Source organism: Talpa occidentalis, unplaced genomic scaffold (genome assembly GCF_014898055.3).
Source record: "Talpa occidentalis isolate TD23 unplaced genomic scaffold, MPIMG_talOcc4v2.1 talOcc4.4, whole genome shotgun sequence".
NCBI lineage: Eukaryota > Metazoa > Chordata > Mammalia > Eulipotyphla > Talpidae > Talpa > Talpa occidentalis.
The window spans coordinates 99,416,730-99,440,246 of NW_023604295.1; the positions used below are offsets into that span (position 1 = coordinate 99,416,730).

Genomic DNA, 23,517 nt, shown 5'->3' on the forward strand with positions numbered 1-23,517 from the left:
ACAATAAAACAAATACAAAACAGAAAAGGGGGAAAATAGTGAATGAACACTTAATACATTAGGATTTGTTTTTAAAGAAGGAAAAAAATGACAGTAGTTTTCAGTCTGTTCAGTTTTAAACCATGTGCTATCATGTCTTATATCTACTGATCAAATGCAGGAAGATGTGGTATCACTAGAGCAGGAGATATCAAACTGTCTGAAACCAACACAAATGATTCTGAATCCTTAAGAACTTACTCTTAAAATGAATGTATATAGCTAAATTCAAGTGTGTTGGGACCAACTGGACAGCAAGGAACTTTCTGAATTAACTGCTATGTAGAAAATGCTAAAGAGAAGTCTTTCAAAGTGTACTCATTGGAAGCCTACATACATATTAGTTCTTTTTTAAATTGAGGTAATATTAGTTTACAACACTGTTTAGGTACCAGGGGTACATTTTCTCACCTCAGCGACTACTAGACCAAATGTCCAGCCACCACCCACCACCCGCCAGGGATGCCCCCTCTACTCATTCCCTTCTCCTTCCTTCCCTCTTGTAACTACCATTCTGTTGTCAGAGTGTAAGAGTTTGTTTTTGGTTTTGTTTCGTTTGTCCATTGTTCCTTCCCCCTTATATTCTACAAGTGAGTGACTTATTTCACTTAATGAAATGTGACTTCTGACTTATTCCACTTAGCATAATCCCCTCAGTGTTCAGCTATGTTGTTACAAATGGCAGGACATCATCTTTTCATGGCTGAGTATATATTCCATATCTTCTTTATTTATTCATCTTTCATTGGGCACTTCTCTTGTTGCCACATCTTCACTACTGTGAATAGTGCTACAGTGAACATATTTTTTTGATGATGTTTTCATTGCATATATTTTATTAATACTTAAGAATAACCGCAGAAACTGTTTAGATGATAGACCAGCAAAAATAATTTTGGGGGAAGAATTTTATCAATGACATTATATAGAATTGTCACATGATGATAAGAAGCAGCAGACCGACATTGATAGATTTTATAATTCTTTTAAATTCTATGCTGATGTTGACTCCTTGATGCCTTAGTATAATATAAACTCTAGAGTTTGAAGTCAACCTTCAGGAAAACTCAGGAATTTCCTAAGACCCATGGAAGAAAATGGAGCTCAAAGTAAAAACTATACTCAGTTATTAAAGAATAGACAAAGTTATTTTCTTAAATATCTGAGTTTGTGGCTAGAAATTTGTACTCAGGAACTTGTTTTCCACAAACTGCTTATTGGTGTTATAGCATTCCTCTCTCTCTCTCATTTGAGCCCTGGGTCTTCTTTCCATTTGGTGCAGCTTCTGTTGCAGAAATATTTAAAATTTTTATTTTGAAGAGAAGAATCACTTCACAAGTTGACACATGATGCCGCTCCCTACCCCCGACTCCCTCCTCAGCATAGCATGAATACATCATCTCAGGACAGTCTGCACAGATTTCAAGCAATGCCACACCCAATGTCAAGTCCCCTCCCAATATCAAGCTGGTCACAAGGTGTCATATGTTACCAATGTTGTAATAATCCAGGCTGATTGAGATGTTGTACATATTGACATTATAATGACCCTGATGGGTGGAGACAATTGAGATAGAGTGGCTTAAGTTATTAATAAAAAGCATCCACTTGCTTATGAATAAACAAACATGGCTAAGCAAGGACAGATAAAAATCTGCCTGTGTGAGATTCCACCCAGATCAAAATTAACAGACTGTCCTCATAAGATGTCTCTGAAAAGTGACATAAATCAAATTGAGGTAACTTGAGATGCTATGGATTCCATACCTGTGTTCCTGAAGCCTTCTCCGGAGTTTGGTGAGAACTATGATGGACTCTGGCTGCTAGAGGTGGCTACTCCCCTTCTCCTTGCAGACAAGAATTCCAGCTGTCTGGACCTGGCCCTACCCATTCTGTATCACCAGTGTCTCAAACTTTGCAGAGAGGTTCCTCACCTTTTCCCTTTTTTGTTACCAATTAAATTGTGTGTTTATGTAATTGCAATGTGGATTCTGCCCCCTCCATCTAAATTCATATTGTGGTTGTATGCATTTGACTTGAATAATGAGTGAAACTTTCCTGCTTCATGGAAGTTAATATTTAGAGATTCCAAACCTGATAAAACAGGAAGTCCCTTTCACCCTTGCTTCCCTCCTCTCTTCAGGGAATCTCATACCCTCATCTTCATTGGCAACTTCTGCCAGGCTACTCTAGGGAGCTAAAATTGATCCCTCAATGACTTCATTCTGAAAAGCATTGATCTGAATATCTGTGGCAGAGTCAGGGGCCCTGAGTCATAGAAGGGTTGGTGGGGGGCTCTCTGGTTAAGCAATGGAAATTTTTCTGAACAGTGAAATCCAATGTGGCTTTGCAAATGACTGCTGGTGAGTGAGTCTTCAATTAGGATGCCTCTTTGGTGGTGTTTTAGATCGCAATTAATCGAAAGTCCTCCAGGGAGGCACAATCAGTGTACCCCCAACTGGGTCTGATAGCTCTCCAAAGCCTCCCTGGGGTGCAGTGCCCCTGCCAAGAAGGCACTGCAGCAATTAAAGAAGGTTTGCTCACTGAGCTTTGGGGTATATTTATCTTCAAGCAAATGTTACAGTTGGTGCTTTCTTTTGCCAAGCTTGGTAATACCCAGCCTCCAATCCTTCACCATCTCCTAACAGAGAGGAGGGTTCAACACAAACACACAAAAAAATCCTTCTGGTGAGAGGAAGAGCTCCAGGTGAATATCTATTAGATACACTATGTCAGCCACATTCAAAGACATCTTGTTGACCTACTGTGAGTCCCACCTAAGCTGTGAATTAGAAGAGGTGCTGGGCTTTTTTTTACCCAGAGTTGGTGGGAGGGAGGCTGGGCGGCCAGGATGGCACCATGCTGGACAATGGGGAGCATTGACGAAGTGTTCCCATTTATTGGCCGAGCGACTGCATCAGTCATTCATTCACAGGCACAAGGTCTAAATTGCAGAACCAATTAACAGCACTAATAGCCCTTGCCTGAATTAATCTTTGAGACAAAAGGGAGGAGAAGTGGAAGTGCTATTAGCAAATCAAGCTGTACCATCCCTGCTTTATTGCGGAAATCTCAGTGTCTGTATGTGGCTATTGTGCGATGACTGCAATTACAGCCCTCATTTAAAAATGATTAAGTGGTTATAATTATTTTTCAATTAAAACTTATATCTTCCATTTATGCAACATTTCAGACTTCAATTAAACTTCTTTTTAAAAGTGCCACTGAACCAAAAGATTCCTGTTTCCTCTTATACCAGGAAGCCCTAAACTCAACACTCAACTCCAGATAGGATTTTGATGTCCAACTCTCAAAATGAGTTTCATTAAATTTAGAAATCATGACAAGAGTTAACAAGTGGTACAAAAACCTGTGGTGTGGGCTGGAAGTGAGCACCACTGTGACCATGGTGTGGAGGAACAACCATTCCAGCTCTTCCTGGGGGGCCTGGGAAATTTGTAACCACCAGAAAAGAAGGTATTCCCACCGCTGGAAGGCAGTGTTGCTGAAGTGTTGACGCCTCAAACTAGTTTAGAGCAGCTATGCTCTTGCCGTAGTGATGACTGCTGTAAGAAAGGAGAAAATTTTAAGTAATTTAATTCATTAAAAAATGAGAGCAGTTTTAGGGTTTTCCACTTAAAACATTTCTTACTAGAGTTTTTCCTGATCCTTTGTTTGGTTTCCCTATATTCCCCTTATAAGTGATAGTTGATATTTATCTTCATCCTTCTGATGTATTTCATCCATGTTGCTGCAAATGGCATAAGTTTATCTTTTTTGATTGCTGTCTAGTATTCCATTGTGTGTAAATACCATATCTTCTTGATCCATTCACCTGTTTGGGGGCATTGAGGCTTGCAAGCTGACCATGGATCTGAGGCACACAGCAAGGGAGGGGAGGGAGAGAGATTTGGGTCAGAACAGGAGGGAGAAGAGCACAACCATGTAAAAAAATTAATAAATAAACCAGTAAAAAAATAAAAACCAAAACAAAACCTGTTTTACTAGACTTTTGTGGGCTTTCTTGAGGAGGAGAGAAAGGAATTGCTAGGAGTTACACATAAACCATAACCTGTTTTATCTTGCTGCTGCCTACCATCTTGTCCTTCATGGTGACTTCACGGGGCATGACTGTGGTGGTGGATAAAGGGTTGAGAACCTCTGGGGTCTAGAAGTTCCACTCAGGAATGTTTCATAGAGACCTGCTCACCAAATTGGTGAGGACCAGAATTGTAAAAAACAGTTCTTACCCTGAAACAAGCTGTGTAAAGTGTCAGTTGTTATTCTAACACCAGCTGACCTATTCTGAGTTAATAACCTCCACTTTACTCTGTGATCTTGAAGACATCTGTGCCACATGTAATGACTTTTAAGCTCACACAATTAAAAGAAATCATTTCTAATTCTTGTTTCTTAATAACTAAGTCCTGGTTTCTCTGACCTATTTCTGGCTCTGGTGAGGAAAATTATGTCTCATGAAATGGAAGGCAACGGTGTAATGAATCTTGAGCCTGAACCGTGGACCTGACCTTGCCAAAAAAAGTCAGACAAAACTGATGGTCCCGACCTGCAAGGAAGAGATGTACTATTGCAATTTATACATATATTCCTTTTAAAAAGCATTAAATGAAGTATGTCATCTGATATTCCTTATGCCTCAAAGTACTGTTAGTTTTTTTATGCTTATAAATTAATGTGTTATTGTAGAATATTAGAACATTTGGGAAATAAACATAGGCAAAAAAAATCAAATCAAATGAAATGACCTATAACCACTCTTAAGGATTTCGTGTAATACTTCCCAGTGGTGTAGTAACCTACACCTTAAGAGGTGTGAACCAGTATGTTTTACTCATATGCAGTGTTGTAAACCAATGTTATTGCAATAAAAAGAAAGCTATTTATAGGCAAAAAAGTTATTTCTGATTAAAGTTAGATAGCAATGTCTCTCTTATCCTGACCCCCACAGGGAAGAGGGCCTCCCTGGGAGCTTCTTCCATCAGGGTTGTCTCCAGGGCTCAGGAAAAGGATAGAAGTTCTTATTGAGCTCTGTGTATTTGCATCCAGGGAAAAAAAAAACACACCAAAAAACCAACAAAAAAGAAAAACCAAAAAAAAAAAAACAAAACCTATGAGACCTTTTAACTTCAGAGTGAGGAGTTGTTCTTGGTGCATAAAAAACAAAATGGAGTTCAAAACCTACAGCAAGTGAAAAGTAGGGTCAATTCCACTAGATTTTTTTCTTTTTTAATTGTAAGTGCAATTTTCCCAATTTAATATTTTAATACAGTGTGTTACAGTTGAATTGCTATTTTTGACTTTCAGCTATATATCTAAATAACCTTTATCATATCTGTATTATTTCCTATTGAACCAGCTACTTCACATTAGCTATTTCATATAGTTTACATGACACACTTATGAGGTAGATGTAATAAAACTAAATTTTCAGATGGGATTAAGGTTGTTCAGAGAGATTATGAATTTTGCCCTTGGTCACATGGCTAATTGGCGGCAGAGCTGGATTTACTTGTACATTTTAGCATTACTACCAGCTTTAGTAATTACAATGGCTTTATAGAAAGTCTGATATCTTAAATAAACCAAACACTTATATGGACAATTGATCTTTGACAAAAGAGCAAAGAATATGCAATGGAAAACGGACAGTTTGTTCAATAAATGGTGCTGGAAAAACTGGACTACCACATGCAAAAAAATGAAACTAGACCACTAGCTTTCACCGTGCACAAAAATCAACTCAAAATGGATAAAAGAACTGGACATAAGGGCCTCCCCGGTGGCGCAGCGGTTGAGCGCTGGGTTGCGAAACAGCCCGCAGCCTCTGCAGCGCTGGTTCGATCCCCGGCTGCTCCCCGGCCACCGGAGGGGGGTCCCACATGGCGCGCAGACCTCTCCTGCCGCCCGCTGCTCCCCTCAGCAGTGTACTTCGGTCCTTCTGCCTGCTCTGCTCCCTGCTCTGGCTCTGGTGAATTCTCTCACCCTCCCGCGCTTCTGACTGTACCCAGTGCTTGTATAAATAAATAAATAAATAAATCAAAAAAAAAAAAAAAAGAACTGGACATAAGACCTGAAACCATAAAATATATAGAAGAAAATATAGGTAAAACACTACAAGACATACATCAAAATACCATCTTTAAAGACTCATCACCCAAAGCAAAGAAAGTCAAGGAAAAGATAAACACCTGGGATTACATCAACTGAAAAGCTTCTGCACAGCAAAAGAGACATTAACCAAAGCAGAGAGACACCCCACTAATTGGGAAAAAAAATCTTTGCACTCCATTAACTGATAAGGGACTGATCATAAACATAAACTAAGAACTCAAAGGACTCAACAAAAACAAAATAAACATCCAGTCAAGAAATGGGCAGAACATGGTATTGGAACAAGAACAGACATGCAGACCAATGGAATCGAATAGAAAATCCAGAAATAAACCCACAGATTTATGGTCAAGTAATCTTTGACAAAGGAGCAAAGACTATGCATTGGAGCAAAGAAAGTTTGTTCAATAAATGGTGCTGGGAAAACTGGGTAGCTACATGCAAAAGAATGAAGCTTGACCACTACCTCTCACCATACACAAAAATCAACTCAAAATGGATTAAAGAACTAGACATAAGACCTGAAACCATAAAATACATAGAAGGAAATACAGGGGAAACACTATGTGATATGCACATCAAAGACATCTTTACAGACACATCACCCAAAGCAGTGATAGTGAAGGCAAAGATTAACAGCTGGGACTATATCAAATTAAAGAGCTTCTGCACAGCAAAAGAGACAGTAACAAAAACAAAGAGAAACCCCACCAACTGGGAGAAAATTTTTGCACACAACACTAATGATAAAGGACTGATCACAAAAATCTGCAAAGAGCTGATGAGACTCAACAACAACAAAGAAAATAATCCAGTCAAAAAATGGGCAGAAGAGCTAAAAAGAAACTTCTCTGAAGAGGAAATGCAAATGGCCAACAGGCATATGAAAAAATGTTCAACATCACTTGTAATCAGGGAAATGCAAATCAAAACTACCATGAGATACCATCTTACACCAGTGAGAATGGCACATATTAAAAAAAAAAAAAACTAGCAACAACAAATGTTGGTGAGGATGTGGAGAAAAAGGAACTCTCCTGCACTGTTGGTGGGAGTGCAAACTGGTCCAACCACTATGGAGAGCTGTGTGGAGATTTCTGGACCTACTAAACATAGAGCTTCCATATGATCCAGCAATTCCACTCCTAGGTATTTACCCAAAGGACACAGAAACATCAATTCCAAAGAGCACCTGCACCCCTATGTTTATAGCAGCACTGTTTACAATAGCTAAGCTTTGGAAACAACCTAAATGCCCAAAAATAGATGACTGGATCAAGAAGATGTGGTACATATACACCATGGAATATTACTCAGCATTCAAAAAAGATAAACACATGCAATTTGCAGCAACATGGATGGATCTGGAAGGGATCATGCTCAGCGAAATAAGCCAGAAAGAAAAAGAAAAATACCGGATGGTCTCACTCATAGCAGGAATCTAGAAAACTTAAATAAGAGACCAGGAAAATGAATAACTATAAGAAAATGAAAATGAAAATCAACAAACAACTATGAACCAGAGACATTCTATGGGGATTGGGGGGCGGGGAGGGGAGAGACTGGGGTCAAAATAAGGGGATTGCAATTGTATGGGGAATATAAAAATAAAATTTATTTAAAAAAAAAAAGAAATGGGCAGAAGAACTTAAAAGACATTCTTCCAAAGAGGAAATGCAAACGGCCACAGTCATATGAAAAAATGTTCAACATTCCTTATAATCAGGGAAAATCACATTGAGATACCACCTTACACCACATATCAAAAAAACAAGCAACAACAAATGTTGGCAAGGATGTGAAAAAGAAACTCTCCTATTTTGCTGATGGGAGTGCAAACTGGCCCAACCACTATGGAAAGCTGTCTGGAGGTTCTTCAGTCTACTAAAAATGGAGCTACCATATGGCCCAGCAATTCCACTACTAGGGATCTAGCCAAAGGACACAAAAACATTGATTCAAAAGAACACCTGTACACCTATGTTTATTGCAGCACTATTTACAATAGGTAAAACCCGGAAACAACCCAAATACCCAAAAATAGATGACTGGATCAAGAAGATGTGGTATATATACACAATGGAATATTATTCAGCAATCAAAAAAGATAAACTCATGCCATTCACAGTAACATGGATGGAGCTAGAAGGAATTATGCTCAGTGAAATAAGCCAGATGGAAAAAGAAAAATATCGGATAGTTTCACTTATAACAGGATTATAGGGGAACCAGATAAGACATCAGTGTAAAAAAAATAATAACAGTACAAAACACAACAAAGCAAAAATGGACAACTATAAATCAGAGACATACTGCAGGGGAGGAGGAGGGAGAAGGATCAGGGGGAGGGAGGAAGGAGCACAGGGGACTGTTGATGGTGCACGGGTGCCTTGGGAAGGAAATCCTATGGGGACTCAACCTGAGGGGGTGGGGGGGAGCAAATATTTTATTTTTTATAAAATAAAAAATTAATAAATAAAATTAAAAATTAATATAAAATTAATATAAAATAAGTATAAAATAAAAATTAATATAAAAATAATTTTATGTCATGAATTTTTATCAAACATGTTATATATCTTCTTTTATATTGTGAAAATTCAATAAATATTTTGTAAGGGCTACAAAAAAAAAGAAAGCCTGATAGCTGGTACCTTCCTCCCTTGCTCCTTTGCCACCCCAAAGTAGTCCTACCCTTTCCCCACCCATCCACCTTGTTCCTCTTCTTTAAAAGGGTCATTGATTTTCTTGGCCCTTTACTCTTCCATGTGAATTTAAAGATGAGCTTGTCACATTCCATAAATAAAACCCCTGTTGGGATATTGATTGGAATTACATTAAATTTATAGGTTACTTTGGGGAAGACTTGACATCTTTATGAGATTGTCTTCATATCTGTGAACATTGAGTATCTCTGTTTTTTTAGGTCTCTTTTCTTGTATTTCAATATTTTATAATTTTTTTTAATAAAGCACATCTTTATTCCAAGACTCCTCACAGATTTAATATTTTGGTATTATGAATGGAATCTTTTCCTATTATGTATTCTATTTGATTGCAAGTATTGTACAGAATTTCAATTGATTTTTGTATATAAATCTTGTCTCTGGCAAGCTTGCTGAACTTTCTTATTTGCAAATAAAAGAGAGTCCTGTTTCCTCTTTCAAATTCTTGTATTAGCATTGAATTGCTTGCATTCAATGCAATGGTGGATAGAAGCAAAGATGAGGGCATTTTTGCCTTATTCTTAACTTTAAAGGGACAACCTCTGTTTCACCATTAAGCATTTTATATGTTAAAGGTTCTGGAAAAATGCCCTGTCTCAGATTAAAGAAGTTATTTTCTCTTTCTGTTTTATTAGAAGTTATTTTTAATCCTGAACAGAAAGTGAATTTCATCAAACTTTTTCTGTATTTACTGAGATGGTCACATCTTTTTCATTTAATTTAGTATTTTGATTTATTAATAGATTTACTTACATTCCTGAGATATGCTCTATCTTATCAGGATATACTGTTGTATTCAATTTAATGATATATTACCTAAGAGTTTTCCATTTAGTTTTAAAGGTGAGATGTGAGATTGTAGTTTCCTCCTTCCTTCTACCCTTCTCTCTTCCCTTGTTTTAGCACTGTACTGAGCGTCCTCTTACCCTGCTCCATGCCATCTTGCCATATTTTTCCATTCTTTGCAACAGTTTCTGTGTAATCAATATTGTTTGTTTAATAAATATCGCATACTCACGATGTGCTGGGCCCTTCTTTCCATTGCTGGGGATATGGTAAAAAAAAGTGGAAGTCTTTCTCATCTTGGACATTCCTTAACATTCTGACCTAACTCCTTTGGCTGTGGGTCTTTGGGACTAAAGGAGAGACTTTTGATTTATAATTCAATTTCTTTCAAAGATTTTGGTTTATTCAGGATTCCTATCCTTCCTCAGTTTATTTTTCAGATTTTCCTAGGAACTTTTCTAATATATCTGTTTACCAATATATTGGAATAAATATTTGTAATATTAACTCATGAATTTTAGTTTCTGCTGTAGATGTAAGTTTGTCTTCTTTTTTATTTTTCTGTCACAGTATTTCTTGTTTCCTCCTTTACATTCTTATTCAATGTGGTTGAAAATCAGGTTAAAGTTTCCTCTACTTTATTATTATTATTATTATTATTATTAACTGAATTTTATTAATTTTTTTTGAGGGAACATCTTTTGGTTTCTAATTTTTTCTGTAACTTTATTTTTTGCCACTTCTTTTCAGGGAAAATTTTTCTTCTTAAAATGACAAATCTGGGGCCTCCCCGGTGGCGCAGCGGTTGAGCGCTGGGTTGCAAAGCTGCCCGCAGCGTCTGCAGCGCTGGTTCTATCCCCAGCTGCTCCCCGGCCGAGGGTCCCACATGGCGCGCAGACCTCTCCTGCCACTGGCTGCTCCCCTCAGCAGTGTGCTTCGGTCCTTCTGCCTGCTCTGCTCCCTGCTCTGGCTCTGGTGAATTCTCTCACCCTCCCACGCTTTTGACTGTACCCAATGCTTGTATAAATAAATAAATAAATCTTTAAAAAAAAATGACACATCTGTATCTTAAAAATGCATTTTTCAAAATATTATCCCATCTGAACTATATCAGACCTTCCAGAAGAATGGCTGAGTCCAGACCTAGGGTAGAAAATGTACAAAATGGGCTCGGAACATCTGTCACAACAGATAACAAAGAAGCTATCAAAGACTCCCAGGGTCATAACAATGGGACCCTGAAGCCTAATTAAAGAGGTTCATTCTCACTGGTCCAAGATGGGACAATATGCCCACAAAAAGATTGTGGATTGAAGTATATCATTTGTGTTAAAGCCCATGAATCCATAATGATGCTAAAGATATCCCTCCCATAATCTTTGATGTAGAATATCAACTCCTTATTCTGAAAACCTGTTAAGAAGGGGAAAAAGTGTGAGTACTAATTCTGCTTTTTCTATATAATCTATACCTCAGAGTAAATAAATAGTTGATGAGGGAATGTTCTCTTTAGATAATAACTTTACTTAATAAAGAATGATATACTTATGAGATCACCACTTTACAGCGAATAATGATAAAACAGAGCTGGTCAGTGATCCTCAATGGCTTCTAAAATCTCCTGAGTTGATATTCTAGAAGAATATGCCACCACCTAGGACATTCCCTTGTCAAAAATCCAAACCTTGATTGAATAAAATCTCAACATCTAACAGTTTATAGGAAGTATGGGGAACCAAAGAATGTATCAAGTGATCCCATGGAGATGGAAAATTCAGTAAAATTCAGACAGTGGGAAATTCTGCAAGGCAAGTACCAGGACTGGACCTCCCTGGTGGCACAAGGGGTTAAGCACAGCTCTGTGAAGCTATCTGCAGCCTCTGCAGCAGGAGTTTGATTCCCGGCCAGTCAGAGAGCTAAACATATGGCTCAGCAGACCTCTTCTGCCTCACCTGCTGCTCCCCTCAGCAGTGTATTTCAGTTAGTCTGCCTGCTCTGCTCCCCACTCTGTCTCTGGTAAATTCTCTCATTCCCCACACTTCTGGCCTCTACCCCAGTTCTTGTCTGCAAAAATATATAAATCTTAAAAAAAAAAGTATCAGGATTCATCAACAAATAATTAGCAAGAAAAAAAAAAAAAGAAAGTGAAACTTATAGATTTAAGCATACCAAAGAAATATATAAACTAAATACAATATGTGGACCTTGTTTGGTATCCTGATTCTGAGTAACTATATGAAAAATCTAGATAAGGAATTATTATTAACATTTTTTTGAAGTGCGATGATGGAATTATAGTTTGCTTAAAAGAAAGAGATGCTTATCTTTTAGAGCTACACGCTGAAGGATTTATGGATGAAATGATATTGTTTTAAAATAATCCAAGATGGCCCAATGTCAATAGCATTTTCAAGTTGGATAATGGGTACAGTAGATTCATTGTACTCATCTCTACTTTTGTTTGAATTTTTCTATAATTAAAAAAATGCATTTAAAGTTTTAAATTTGCCTGTAAGTAGTAATTCAGCTTCAACCTATGAGTTTTCCAATTAGTGCTTTTATTGTTGTTCAGTTCTAAACATTTTTCAGTTTCCACTGTGATCTCCTCTTTAAACAATGAATTATTTATGGATGCATTTATATATATAAACACTTGTTTTTTAAACCTTAATATCATATATTGTATGATATTAATTCATTATTCATTTCCAATTTAGTTGTGTTATATCAAGAAATTCTGTCTATATTGCATTGATTTTACTCTTTGAAAGTATCTATAACCTAATACAAGAGTCAAGGCCAATTTTATTAAGAATAATTTTAAAAATAAATATTGCATCTGAGTTTGTAAAGAATATGTATTATGTATTATATGGGTTTAGAATTCTCCTTATATCTACAAGATCAACTTATCAATGGTGTTGTTCTTTATTATAATTTTTTATTTGCTTCATTTATTGTTTTTTGATGGAACTATGTTAACATTTTCTATGGTTATAAATTCTTTAATTTCCTTCATAATTCTATAACGTTTTACTTTGTACATATTGGGACCATGTAGTTCTCACCTCATTCTGATTATATCAGTGAAAAACATAGCTTGCTAACTTGGATAACACAACAAGCCTGCTCCACAATGCGGGGAGTGTGGCAGTGAAGACCCAGTGGGTGGGATGATTGGAGGGACTGGGAACTGGAGCCATCTGGAAACTTCTTCACTCACTGGTCTAAGGCCTGAGCAGGGTGACTCAAAGGCTAATGTCAGGGGCACCTGCGCACCACCACTCAGTGGACTTGGCCTTGTCATAGCATGACAGTAAGGGTCTGAGTGGAAACATTAAAGCAGGAATATGAAGGTAGGCAAGACACCCAGGAGGAAACTGCAAACTTCTGACCTCGTCCCTAGGGAGTCTCATAGCATCACTTCTGTTGTGTCTTACTGGTGTCACCCTGGTGACTAGAGTCACTTCAGATTCAAGGGCAGGGACATCAGACTGCACCTCTTGGTGGGGAGTGACTGGATGACATTGACAAATAGCATGTTTGATGGGGGATATTTTTGTGGTCAGCTCTGGAAGGTATAATCTGCCCCAGTGTCCTTATTAGGTATTTGCAACCTAATTTATTAGATATATTTGCTTAAAAATTCCTTTTATTATTTTGTTGTATTCCTCCTTATTTCCATTAATCTTAAGATAATTTTGATGCAATTGATACTGCTTTCCTAGTTTTCTTTTTGATAATATTTGCATGACACAGTTTTTTGACTCCTTTCCTTTTAGTCTTTCTTGTGGTTTTATTTTATGTTGGTCTTTTAAAAAAATCCTTATAAACCCCATCACTTAATTGGTAAATGTAAGAATGTAATCTATTTACATATAATTACACATATTGGAATTAATCCCATTATCTCAGAATAGTGCCTGGCATATAGTAGGGACTATAGTGTTAGTTACAACTTCTACTACTGCACTATTAATCCCTTTTTATTCCAGTGTCATGAAAGCAAAGAGGAGAATGTCTTCATCTTCTACTTACTCATTTACTCAAATGTCCTTATTGGAAAATGCTCAGCCTACATCTCTGTAACATAAAGGCCCTCCTCAGAGACTTTCAGGGCTTCCTGGTTTCTGGCTGGGAAAAGATAGTTTCTTTCCTAGATCCATAAACATGGGAATTTTCAGCACAGGTCCAATGTCAAATGCTGTGATTAAGAACCACATTTAGAATTGCTAATACTACTAATTGCTTTATATTGGGCAAGTTATGTAACCTTTTAGAAACTCAGCTTCCATACCTGGAAGATGAAAAGACCAGTTTCAGTGAGAATTAAATGAAGTAATGCAAAGAGCCACACGCAGTGATTTTAAGTAGAAGATATAGTTATTAATACACTTTCTGGAGGCCAGGGACAATTTCTGGAGGCCAACTCCAAGTCCAATTCTAAGCTGAGCTTTGGATATTGTATTCACAAACCCACCAGTGGGCAGATGAGTAAGTCTTTGGTCCTCCCTCTTTCATGAAGTTACATATCTCATCAGGATTCCCCTTACCTGGCCTGCATGTAGACATTGCCACATTAATTTCACAGCATACAGTTGGTGCAAATAGCCTTTCCTAGCAGTGGACTACTTTGGGGTGTGAGCTGCCTAGTGTGAGGTCTCTTAGGCACCTTCTTTGAAGATGAGGATGGTGCCTCAGCTGCATGCAAAGACCTCTAAGAGTAGCAGATGTGCCAACATGTTTGCATTTAAGTTGAGTTTAGTGTGGTCACTGTGTCACTTCTACCTTTAGATGCCAGGGAGGCGCTTCTCCAGGACTAATGGGTACATTGCAGTTCCAGGGTCACGTGGGGCTGGAACTCAGCAGCTTTCTGCTCCACTAATCCTGTATTCACTGGACTGGGCTGCACAAGCACTGTTGGGAAGTACATCTTCATGGCAAAGTTCCCAGAGTATCAGGAATAAACATGGATGTGTTTGGGGCATGTTGCTACCACGTTCCCTCTTTCTCTCATCATTGGTGGAAATGTCCATGGTTATGGCAGATGTATGTCACAGTGCTGGGGGGATGCTTGGGGTGAGTGCTACACTCATTCTCCCCCTTTCAGTTGTTTCTGTCCCTCCTGCAGTTTCATTCCAGGGTGGGACTGATAGTGGGAAGCCGAGCCAGGAATGTCTTTACAGGTGTATGTCCCCTGCTGGAATGTTCTTCATCAGAGACTGCCAGGTTCTCTGCCCATCTTCACTCCACCAGTCATGCTTTCTAAAATCACAAGTGTCTGTTCTGGAAAGGGCTCATTGTTAGCAATGTGTGCAACCAGTGTGCAGCCAGTAAGCTGAACTGGTAGCTTCAGGGTTTCCTCAGTGCCACTGAACAGTCACTGAGCAACCACTGAGAGTCCTGTCAACCTGGGAAGAACACCACAACACTTGTCTTAAATAAGGACACAGGTCTTTCCCATTTTCCCATTGGTGTTGTGAACAATCTCTTTTCTACCCTAAACTAACATTAAAAAATATTTAAAATATAAAGGCATAGCTTTCCTTAAAATTCTAACAATTTTGTAAAGATGTGATAAATGTTGATAAATGATGAACAATGATAATTTATTGACTAACTTGGTCGATATACATACTGTCTCCTTCAAGCCTCATGACTTCAGATGAAGTAGCGCTTATTACCTTCAGTTTATGGATGGGTGAATGAAAGACAGATTAAGCACTGTCCAGCATCACAGAGCTAGAAATTGAGGCCCAGGAATGCCAAGCAATGTGCCCACATTCCTGCTACCATAAAGAATTGGATCCAAGCCTTGAGATACAATATTCCTGTTATAGCACCATGAGCAACCTCTCATTTCTGTCTCATATGTCCTTATTCTTCCCTGGTCACCCACTATTATGAATACAAGACTTATCCTTTCTTTTCTATTCACCCTTACGAGTTCATTGACTGGTTTTATGAATAAATATCATCCCTCCCAAAGCGCTTCCTTATGGAAACCCCTTCCTTGCCTCCTACTTTACCTCAAGCTCTCCTTATAATTATTTGATCGATATTTTCCTAATCATACACTCTAGTCATTGTGGCTGACATGGGCTGCACATAGTGCAAGTGGTCAGAATTTTTGTCAAGTGAATGAATGAATAAAATCTTCCACTGAAATCCATGTCCCATGTACTTTTGGTTTTGCCCTGCCCAATTTTATCTGCTGCTCTTTTTCAAATTGAACCCTCTGCTTTAGCCAGCCTGATCTTGTTCCCACTGAATATGCTCCTTGTTCCTGCCATTTCCCATTGCTATTATGTTCTTCGCCTTGATTAAGATATCCTCTCTCTGTTCCACAAACATAAATTAAATCTTCACCATCAATTCTGATCACCTCTCCAGTTCTCCCATGGAGACATCTTTATACAATCATTTATCACAGTCTACTAGTTGCTCTTTTTATGGCTAGCTGTTATTTGCCTCTACACAGTTAAGTGCTTATTAAATATTAGTTGTTAGTATTCTGTCGATGGAATAAAAACTATTTGATGTATACAATTTTGTGGATTCGGTTCCCCTTTTCATGAAACTTGACTGAGTGCCACAGGTGCCACAGTAAGGTCAGGATAAGTTGGGGACTGTTTTAGTTCTAATTCTAAATATTGAATGATGCTAAGATATATGATAGGATTCTGAAATCTAACAAACAGCACAGAATATACCTATTAATTGTGCTTATTTTATATTACTAATATGTTTAAGATATTACTAATTTGTGATGACCATTGTGAGATTTGTTTATTTTGTTTTATATTTTTTAAGATTTATTTATGCATACAAGAACTGAGGTACAGGCCAGAAGTGTGGGGGTGAGAGGATTCATCAGAGACAGAGTGGGGAATACAAGGGGTGGATTGACTGAAATACACTGCTGAGAGGAGCAGTGGGAGAATCAGGAGAGGTCTGCTGCGCCATGTTGGCTGCTCCCTGGCTGGGGATTGAACTCGTGCTGCAGTGGCTGCGGATAGCTTCATAAGTTGTGTCTTAACCTCTTGTGCCACCAGGGAGGCCCTATTCTCTGTTTCAAATTAGCCAGACATTGGTCCAAACTGGTTAATAAATAAATAAATAAATAAGCCAGACATTTGTCCGTTTTACCCTATACCTCACTTTTCTTGGTTTGCCTTTAATTGTTGCATCCTAGGAGTATGTCACAGTAAAACTCACCTGTTTCATACACAATAAAACTCACTTGTTTCATAATTGAGAGACTGGAAGACTGTATTTTTTCACATTCACAGGAAGATATCAGGCCAGGGACTGCTTTCTTGGAGGTCTGCAAATCATTTCATAGCCACTAGAGGGCAGTAGCAACTCAGTGTTGTAATAGAATAATCACTCCCCTACCAGAAAGGGAACATGGAAATGATCTACTAAAACTAGTACTAATTTAACAGACAAGGAAACAGGCTCAAGGAGGGAAATTATTTTCTCTAGGTCTCACAAAGTATTGGTTAGTAGGGTGGGGCCCTGGGACCTGGCTCCCAAGTTAAGGCTCCTAATTACGAATGGACTTTTCTCTGTATACATATGCCTGAGCACACATTTTCTCTTTTTAGAAGGACATCATCATATTGCGCTTAATCTAAAGATCTCATTTTAGATACCTCTTATAAGACTTTACCTAGAAGTACTGAAGGGTAAGGCTTGGATATATGAATTTGGGTGTAAGGCAATTCAATTCATAACACTCTTTTATGGATTTCTCAAGAAGAGAGAATCAACAGCATCCTTGAGTGCCTTCACCTACATGTCCATGAGAGGTAGATTTTGGCAGTGCAAGGCTTGGTCTGGGGTTTACACAAGATGTACCATTCCACTCCCCTTTCAGGTGTGGGGAGTGCAGTCAGCAGAAAGCCTCCAGTTCTCAGTTACTTTGGGGTTGGCTTCAGCTGCAGAGAGCCACATTGTGTGAGGTCAACCATTAACAGGCCAGACTATATCTGGAGACTGAGCAAAGCAGAGGCATAAAAGTTTGACTCACATAGGTGATTATGACCACAGTACTTGTTCTACATCTAGATTGCCATCTGGTTGCTTAAAGCTTTATCAAGTCTGTGCTTCAGTTTTACTCACCCTCTGCCCAATCCCACTACCTCCTTTGGAATCCCAATAAACATTTTTTTTTAAATCTCAAACTTCATCTCAACTGTCTGCTCCTGGAGAACCCAACTGGTAACATTTGCCTCCCATCTTTAAATATGCTAGTTGTATTAGTATTCCAAACTTTATGTCCATTACAAGAAAAATTAGCTTAGCAAATAGCAAAGAAATTAAAAATTGTTAGGGAATAGCATTAAGTATAGTGACTTTCTTGCCTGTTGTTCCTGACCTTTAAGTCTTTCAACTTGTTCCACTGACTTGGCTCTGTTAGGATTCAGGCTCAATCCTCCTTTAAACAAGTGGGTGCTCTCCAGATCTAGTAACTAAGTTCTCATATTCATTTATGGCTAAGCCCCAATCTTGTATCTTTTTTCCAGTATCTCCCCAGTCTTATGCTCCTATGGGTTGCATACCCCAAGTGGTTCTGGGCTATTAGGTTGAATTTCCAAAGCATAGAGAAGAATGCACCTGCTTCATTAGGTTCTATGTTTGTTGTGTCTGCTCTCTTCTTTTTTAATTTAAATATTTTATTTTATATAATTCTTACATCTTTTTTCATCTTTGCACAATGCATGCATTTTCATTTTGGTTATATTCCCCATACAATTGCACCTCCCCCCTTATTTTGACTCTAGTCCTTCCTTTCCCCTCCCTCTCCCCCCCGCCCCCCGCCATAGTGTGTCTCTGGTTTATAGTTGCTTGTTGATTTTGATTTTTACTTTGTATTGATTAGTCTTTTTCCTGGTCTCTTATTTAGGTTTTCTAAATTCCTGCTATGATCTCTGCTCTCTTCTATCTCTCCTTAGATGCATATGTAATTTATCCCAAGTGGTACTTTGTTCTCATGGAAAAATGATAATCTGAATGTGGTTCCACTTTTCTTTGCATAGACTTTTCTTTCCTTCTTTATATGATCTACACCATCTTCTCTCCTTCTTCCTCCTCCTTCTTTCTTTTCTTCCTGCAATTATTTATTGCTGTTCATATCAGGAAAACAAGTTTAGAAAAAGAGATAAAGGACATGGCTTACATCGGGGCCCTCCAGTTCACTGTAAGGATCCAGGGAAATAGACATGTAATATCCAGGTGAGTGCTCAACACTGCATCGGCTAGGCAACAGCGCCTGGCAGCACGGTGAGCAGCTTCTTGGAGGTGAGGAAATCAGGGAAGCATGGTCTTAGTGCTGAAGGTTGGGAGGAATGTGGTCATGCTTGCTTCTGGATTCTTGGCTACATTTGTGCCAAGAATTTGTACATTTGTGTTTTCCTTTTGTGGCATTTAACCTGCAGATAAGTCACATGCAAATGTAGTGAGCTTATCCTTCCTTTTATGAAGTGACTGCTTCTGATGTGTTTGAGGGTATTTGAAAGTAGTTATCCCAGTGTGTGTTTTCTTCATCACTGTTAATTTGCCTTATAAATCATTTTATTCCAAGAGTCAGAAAAACCAGATTCATCTTAGGTTTGAACTATATTACCTCAAAAACCCCAGGAAGAACTATGGTAAACAAAGAAGATTAGCAGTACATAGAGTTTTTCCATATTTTTACCTGGCTCAGTCAGAGCATGTTCATTAGCAGGTGCCACTCTTCAATCCTCAGATTTAAGGCTTATTCTGAGGATCTACAGTATCAGCACCCTCCCTTCCTTCTTCACTCTCCAGGTTGTGGCTGCTAGACGCCATTCCCAGGAATCTCTGGGTTATGGTATATCAGAACTTTTCCATGGACCAGATATTTAGCTTAATTTTCCTATTTTTCAAGGGCAATAATAAAGAACACTATTCTGATTGCTAACCTGTCCCAAGTTTTTAATAAATGCCTGATACAGTAACACTCAAGTGATTGATTCCTTGATAATGTATGTTTAAATCACTTTTAAAGCCATATTATTATTTATTTATCATTTTCATCAATAATTTGGTTGACACAGACTAACTCTTTACTGTTTAGAGCTCAGTAGAATTTATATGAAGAAATAACATAAATTCTATCAGAGTGTAATGTCCTAGAATTAATTGGCATTCACACTCAAGATCATCAATGGAAAAATATCTAAGCAGTCAACAACATCTGAAAAACTAGTTCTCTATGACTTGGAAGAGACCATGAATAATTTAGATGTGTTCAAACACATCTTCCACTTCTCACATTAAAACCAAATCAGGTTTTGAAAAATAATGCATCACTTAAAATAAAATGAGTCAGTCCTTCAGAAATCACAAAACATTGAATATTTATCTTGATTGGTTAAAAATATTTTCCTGGTAATTGGCATTATCTGTAAGTGAGAAACTTTACCATCCTGAGTCCTGTGCCGTAAAGTGTTTGGAGCTTGGTCAGCATCTTGACAGCACATGGGACATTCAAACTACAACAATGCTCAGAAATAACCTTTCAACTGATGCTCAAACCATCATTTGAAGAGTTACTCAGAGCAGAATCCAGGTCACATTCCTGTCTTCCCCACAGCATACTAGGATTAAGCACTGGTTTTAGGAGTTGGTTTGGACTATCTTGGGACTATCCAACTGCTGTCCACATATTCACTGAAAATTCTGAAGCATGAAAAGATATTTTCAAAAACAGCTTGTGCCCAATGGCCTCTTGATAAACTGCAGTGTCTCTGAAAAGTGGTTCATTCCCATGCTGTGTTTCCATAGAGAAAGCCCATCTTCCAGAAATGCATTGAGATACTATAAACGACTCTCCAGGTAAACACTCCCACTTATTAATGTTGAGAAAGTCACAAGCATATATTTAAATCCCTGAGAAATTATGCTATTTGCCCACAAAGCCAAAACAAATCAAGGGCTCATCACATCCCCTGTTAATGTATTTGACATAAACTGCATTTAAGCTGAACTAGGGTGTGATCACATAGCTGTTTGATAACAGCCATTTGTGCACACTGCTCTGGGTTTATCACTGATATTATTGTGTACAAAAAAATGAATCTTCCCATGTTGAGAAATTAACTTGGTCTTAATGGAAAAAGTCTAGAGGTCACAAAAATGGTACAATTAATCCAGCACTCCTGTCTCCAAATGACTGTGTTGCAACAAGTTATGAAGTATAATTATGGTTATAGGACATCAGCACATTTGGCAAATTCAGTTAATTCTGTTGAGACAAATCATCAGAATTGGCTTTGGTGTTTTCATTTAGCCTGTTTGCATTTTCATTTGGTGCTTTGCCATCATGTATACACACGTGAGGAGGCTTCAGGGGCAGAATTTTTGTGGAAGTGCCAAATCTAAGTCGGACAGGAGAACAGCTATGGAATAGGCTCCGTTTCTTAAACTCATGGGAAAAATCACTGCTTTGGAGATAATGTTGCTAAAACCCAACATAATGCAGTTCTGCTTCAGTTTGTAACTCAGACCAATGTAAGTGGCTGCTTTGAGGATTAGGAATGAACAAAATGAAAAAGTTATGTACTAGGGACCTAGTGTTTGATGGAGAATGGGGCCTCTATGGGGGTCTTGCCTGCTCCCTTCATCTCTGCCTGAAGGTAAGCCTGTCTTCTTTCTGTGTCATTTTATACAAGTTAAAGCTGACTTTAGAAATCATAAAGCAGAATTTATCAGACAAGATAAAATATCTTGGGGAAAAATACTTGGCACTTCCTAAATGTGTAGTCAACACTCAATCTGCCTCCTTGCTGTGGGGAGGAAAAGTGGTAAATTCTTACCGGGAGGAAGGGTGGAATTAGGTAGTTCAGTAGAAATACTTTATTCTCTTCTTTCTTTCATCTTCTTTGCCACTCCACCACCGTGTCTTCCATTTCTCTCCCTTCTTCATTTCTTTCCTGTCTGAGCGATTTGGACAATCAACTAAATGTAAAGAGGAAGGAAAGAAGACATTTTGGAGCAGAAGTAGTTAGGTGGAAGGTTTGACTGGACCAAAGGGTGAGGTTGGGAGAAAAAATAATTTGGACAGGTACACGTGGTGACGGTATTGGAATTTAAGTTCCTTTAGTCCCTAAGAACAATGGCCAGATTGATGTATTCCTTTTTTTTTTTTTTTTTAAAGATTTATTTATTTATTTATACATGCACTGGGTACAGTCAGAAGCGCGGAAGGTTGAGAGGATTCACCAGAACCAGAGCAGGGAACAGAACAGTCAGACTGATGAAATACACTGCTGAGGGGAGCAGCAGGGGCGCAGCAGGGGAGGTCTGCACACCATGTTGGACCCTCGCCAGAGGCCGGGGATCGAACCGGCACTGCTGAGGCTGTGGGCAGCTTCGCAGCCCAGCGCTCAACTGCTGCGACACCAGGGGAGGCCCGGCGTGAATATTCTTGAGTAGGAAATTGATGTATGAGTGGGTGGAGCTCTGGATAAGCTTGGGTATGTTTTTCTTTCTTTCTTTTCTTTTTTTTTTAAAGATTTATTTAATTTTATACAAGAGCTGGGCTACAGACCAGAGGTGCCGGAGGGTGAGAGGATTCACCAGAGGCAGAGCAGGAAGCAGAACAAGCAGACGACAGAAATATACTGCTGAGGAGAGCAGCGGGCACGACAGGGGTCTGCTGCAGCATGTGGAACCCTTGCCTGCTGCCTGGGATCAAACCTACACTGAGGAGGTTGTGGACAGCCTCACAGCATGGCACGCTCAACCCGCTGTGCCACCGGGAGAGCGTCAGGTATTTTTTTTTTTTAAGGTACAGAGTCACCATCTGGTCTCCCAGTTTTAGGTCAAATTGTCTGCATGAATACAACTTAACAAGAAAATTGATTGTTGACAGCAGGAATGTGTTATGGAAGACTTCAAGGTGCTTCTAGGACATACATGGTCATTTCTTGTGTATATTCAGACTTAAGGTGTCTTGGCAGAAGGACTCTGTCAGGGCTCAGCTGGCAGTGTGCTCCTCTGGGAAGCCACAGGCACTTTCCTTTGTTATCATTTGCTCACACCTATCCTTTCACCTGCTTATTTTGGATTCTGCCCCTTTTCTTCCACTCCTGTTGTCCCTTGGGGACAGGATTGTCTTTAATTCTCCAGCCAAGGCCCCAGCACACTGCAGCACACAGCTGATGCTGTGGACTGGCTACGCCTCCATAATGCTGGGCAGTCAGGTGGGGTGTGCAGGTAACATCCCATAACCTTGTTTTCCAAATATGCTTTCAAATACCTTTTGTCCTAAGAGGAGGACAAACTATGAAAGAGAAGAGCCAAACAAACTGTACTGGAGCATTTGTAGTTTTGGCATACTGTGACTTAAGTATTCAACTCCTTGGTAGTTGGAGGAGATAGGATTAGTGGGGCTGTTTGCGAAAGTTATGTAGGGGCATTAGATAGCCCTTGTAGACTGGGGGACTCTATTACTCCAATTCCCTATGCTATACACACGACCAAATATAATCAATGTTAATTTTAGAGCCTTTAAACAAAGCAAAACCAAAATAACGGTTCTTTGTTGGTGAAGCAAAGAATCAAAGAGGCTAGTCTGCACTCTCCCAAATGTCCCACATCTTGCCTGGATGTGGCTGTTGACAGAAATGATGGTGATGGCCTGTCATATAAGTCTAGACAGCTGCTGGGCTTTCCACCCTCAGGCGCTTCAACATATCTCTGATCAGGGAGGATGCAGAGCACATGGGTGCCACTCTGGGGCCAGAACTCATTTCTCTGATAGTATTTTGCTTCCCAGGGTAGATATTCCAGAAGTTACTAA

General features: G+C 38.9%; 1 long non-coding RNA gene across 3 annotated transcripts; it reads right to left on the reverse strand.

Annotated features, from left to right (window-relative positions):
• Positions 1-2,507: 2,507 nt before the first annotated feature.
• LOC129146688 (uncharacterized) lies at positions 2,508-4,169 on the reverse strand. Of its 3 annotated transcripts, none has more exons than XR_008553717.1 (3): positions 4,136-4,169; positions 3,692-3,913; positions 2,508-3,605 (listed from the first exon to the last, which is right to left on the reverse strand). It is a non-coding gene; the product is annotated as an uncharacterized LOC129146688 (long non-coding RNA). The 3 variants fall into 3 exon arrangements; XR_008553718.1 differs by having other exon boundaries at positions 4,112-4,156; XR_008553719.1 differs by lacking the exon at positions 4,136-4,169 and adding an exon at positions 4,036-4,105.
• Between the last annotated feature and the right edge of the window lie 19,348 nt (positions 4,170-23,517).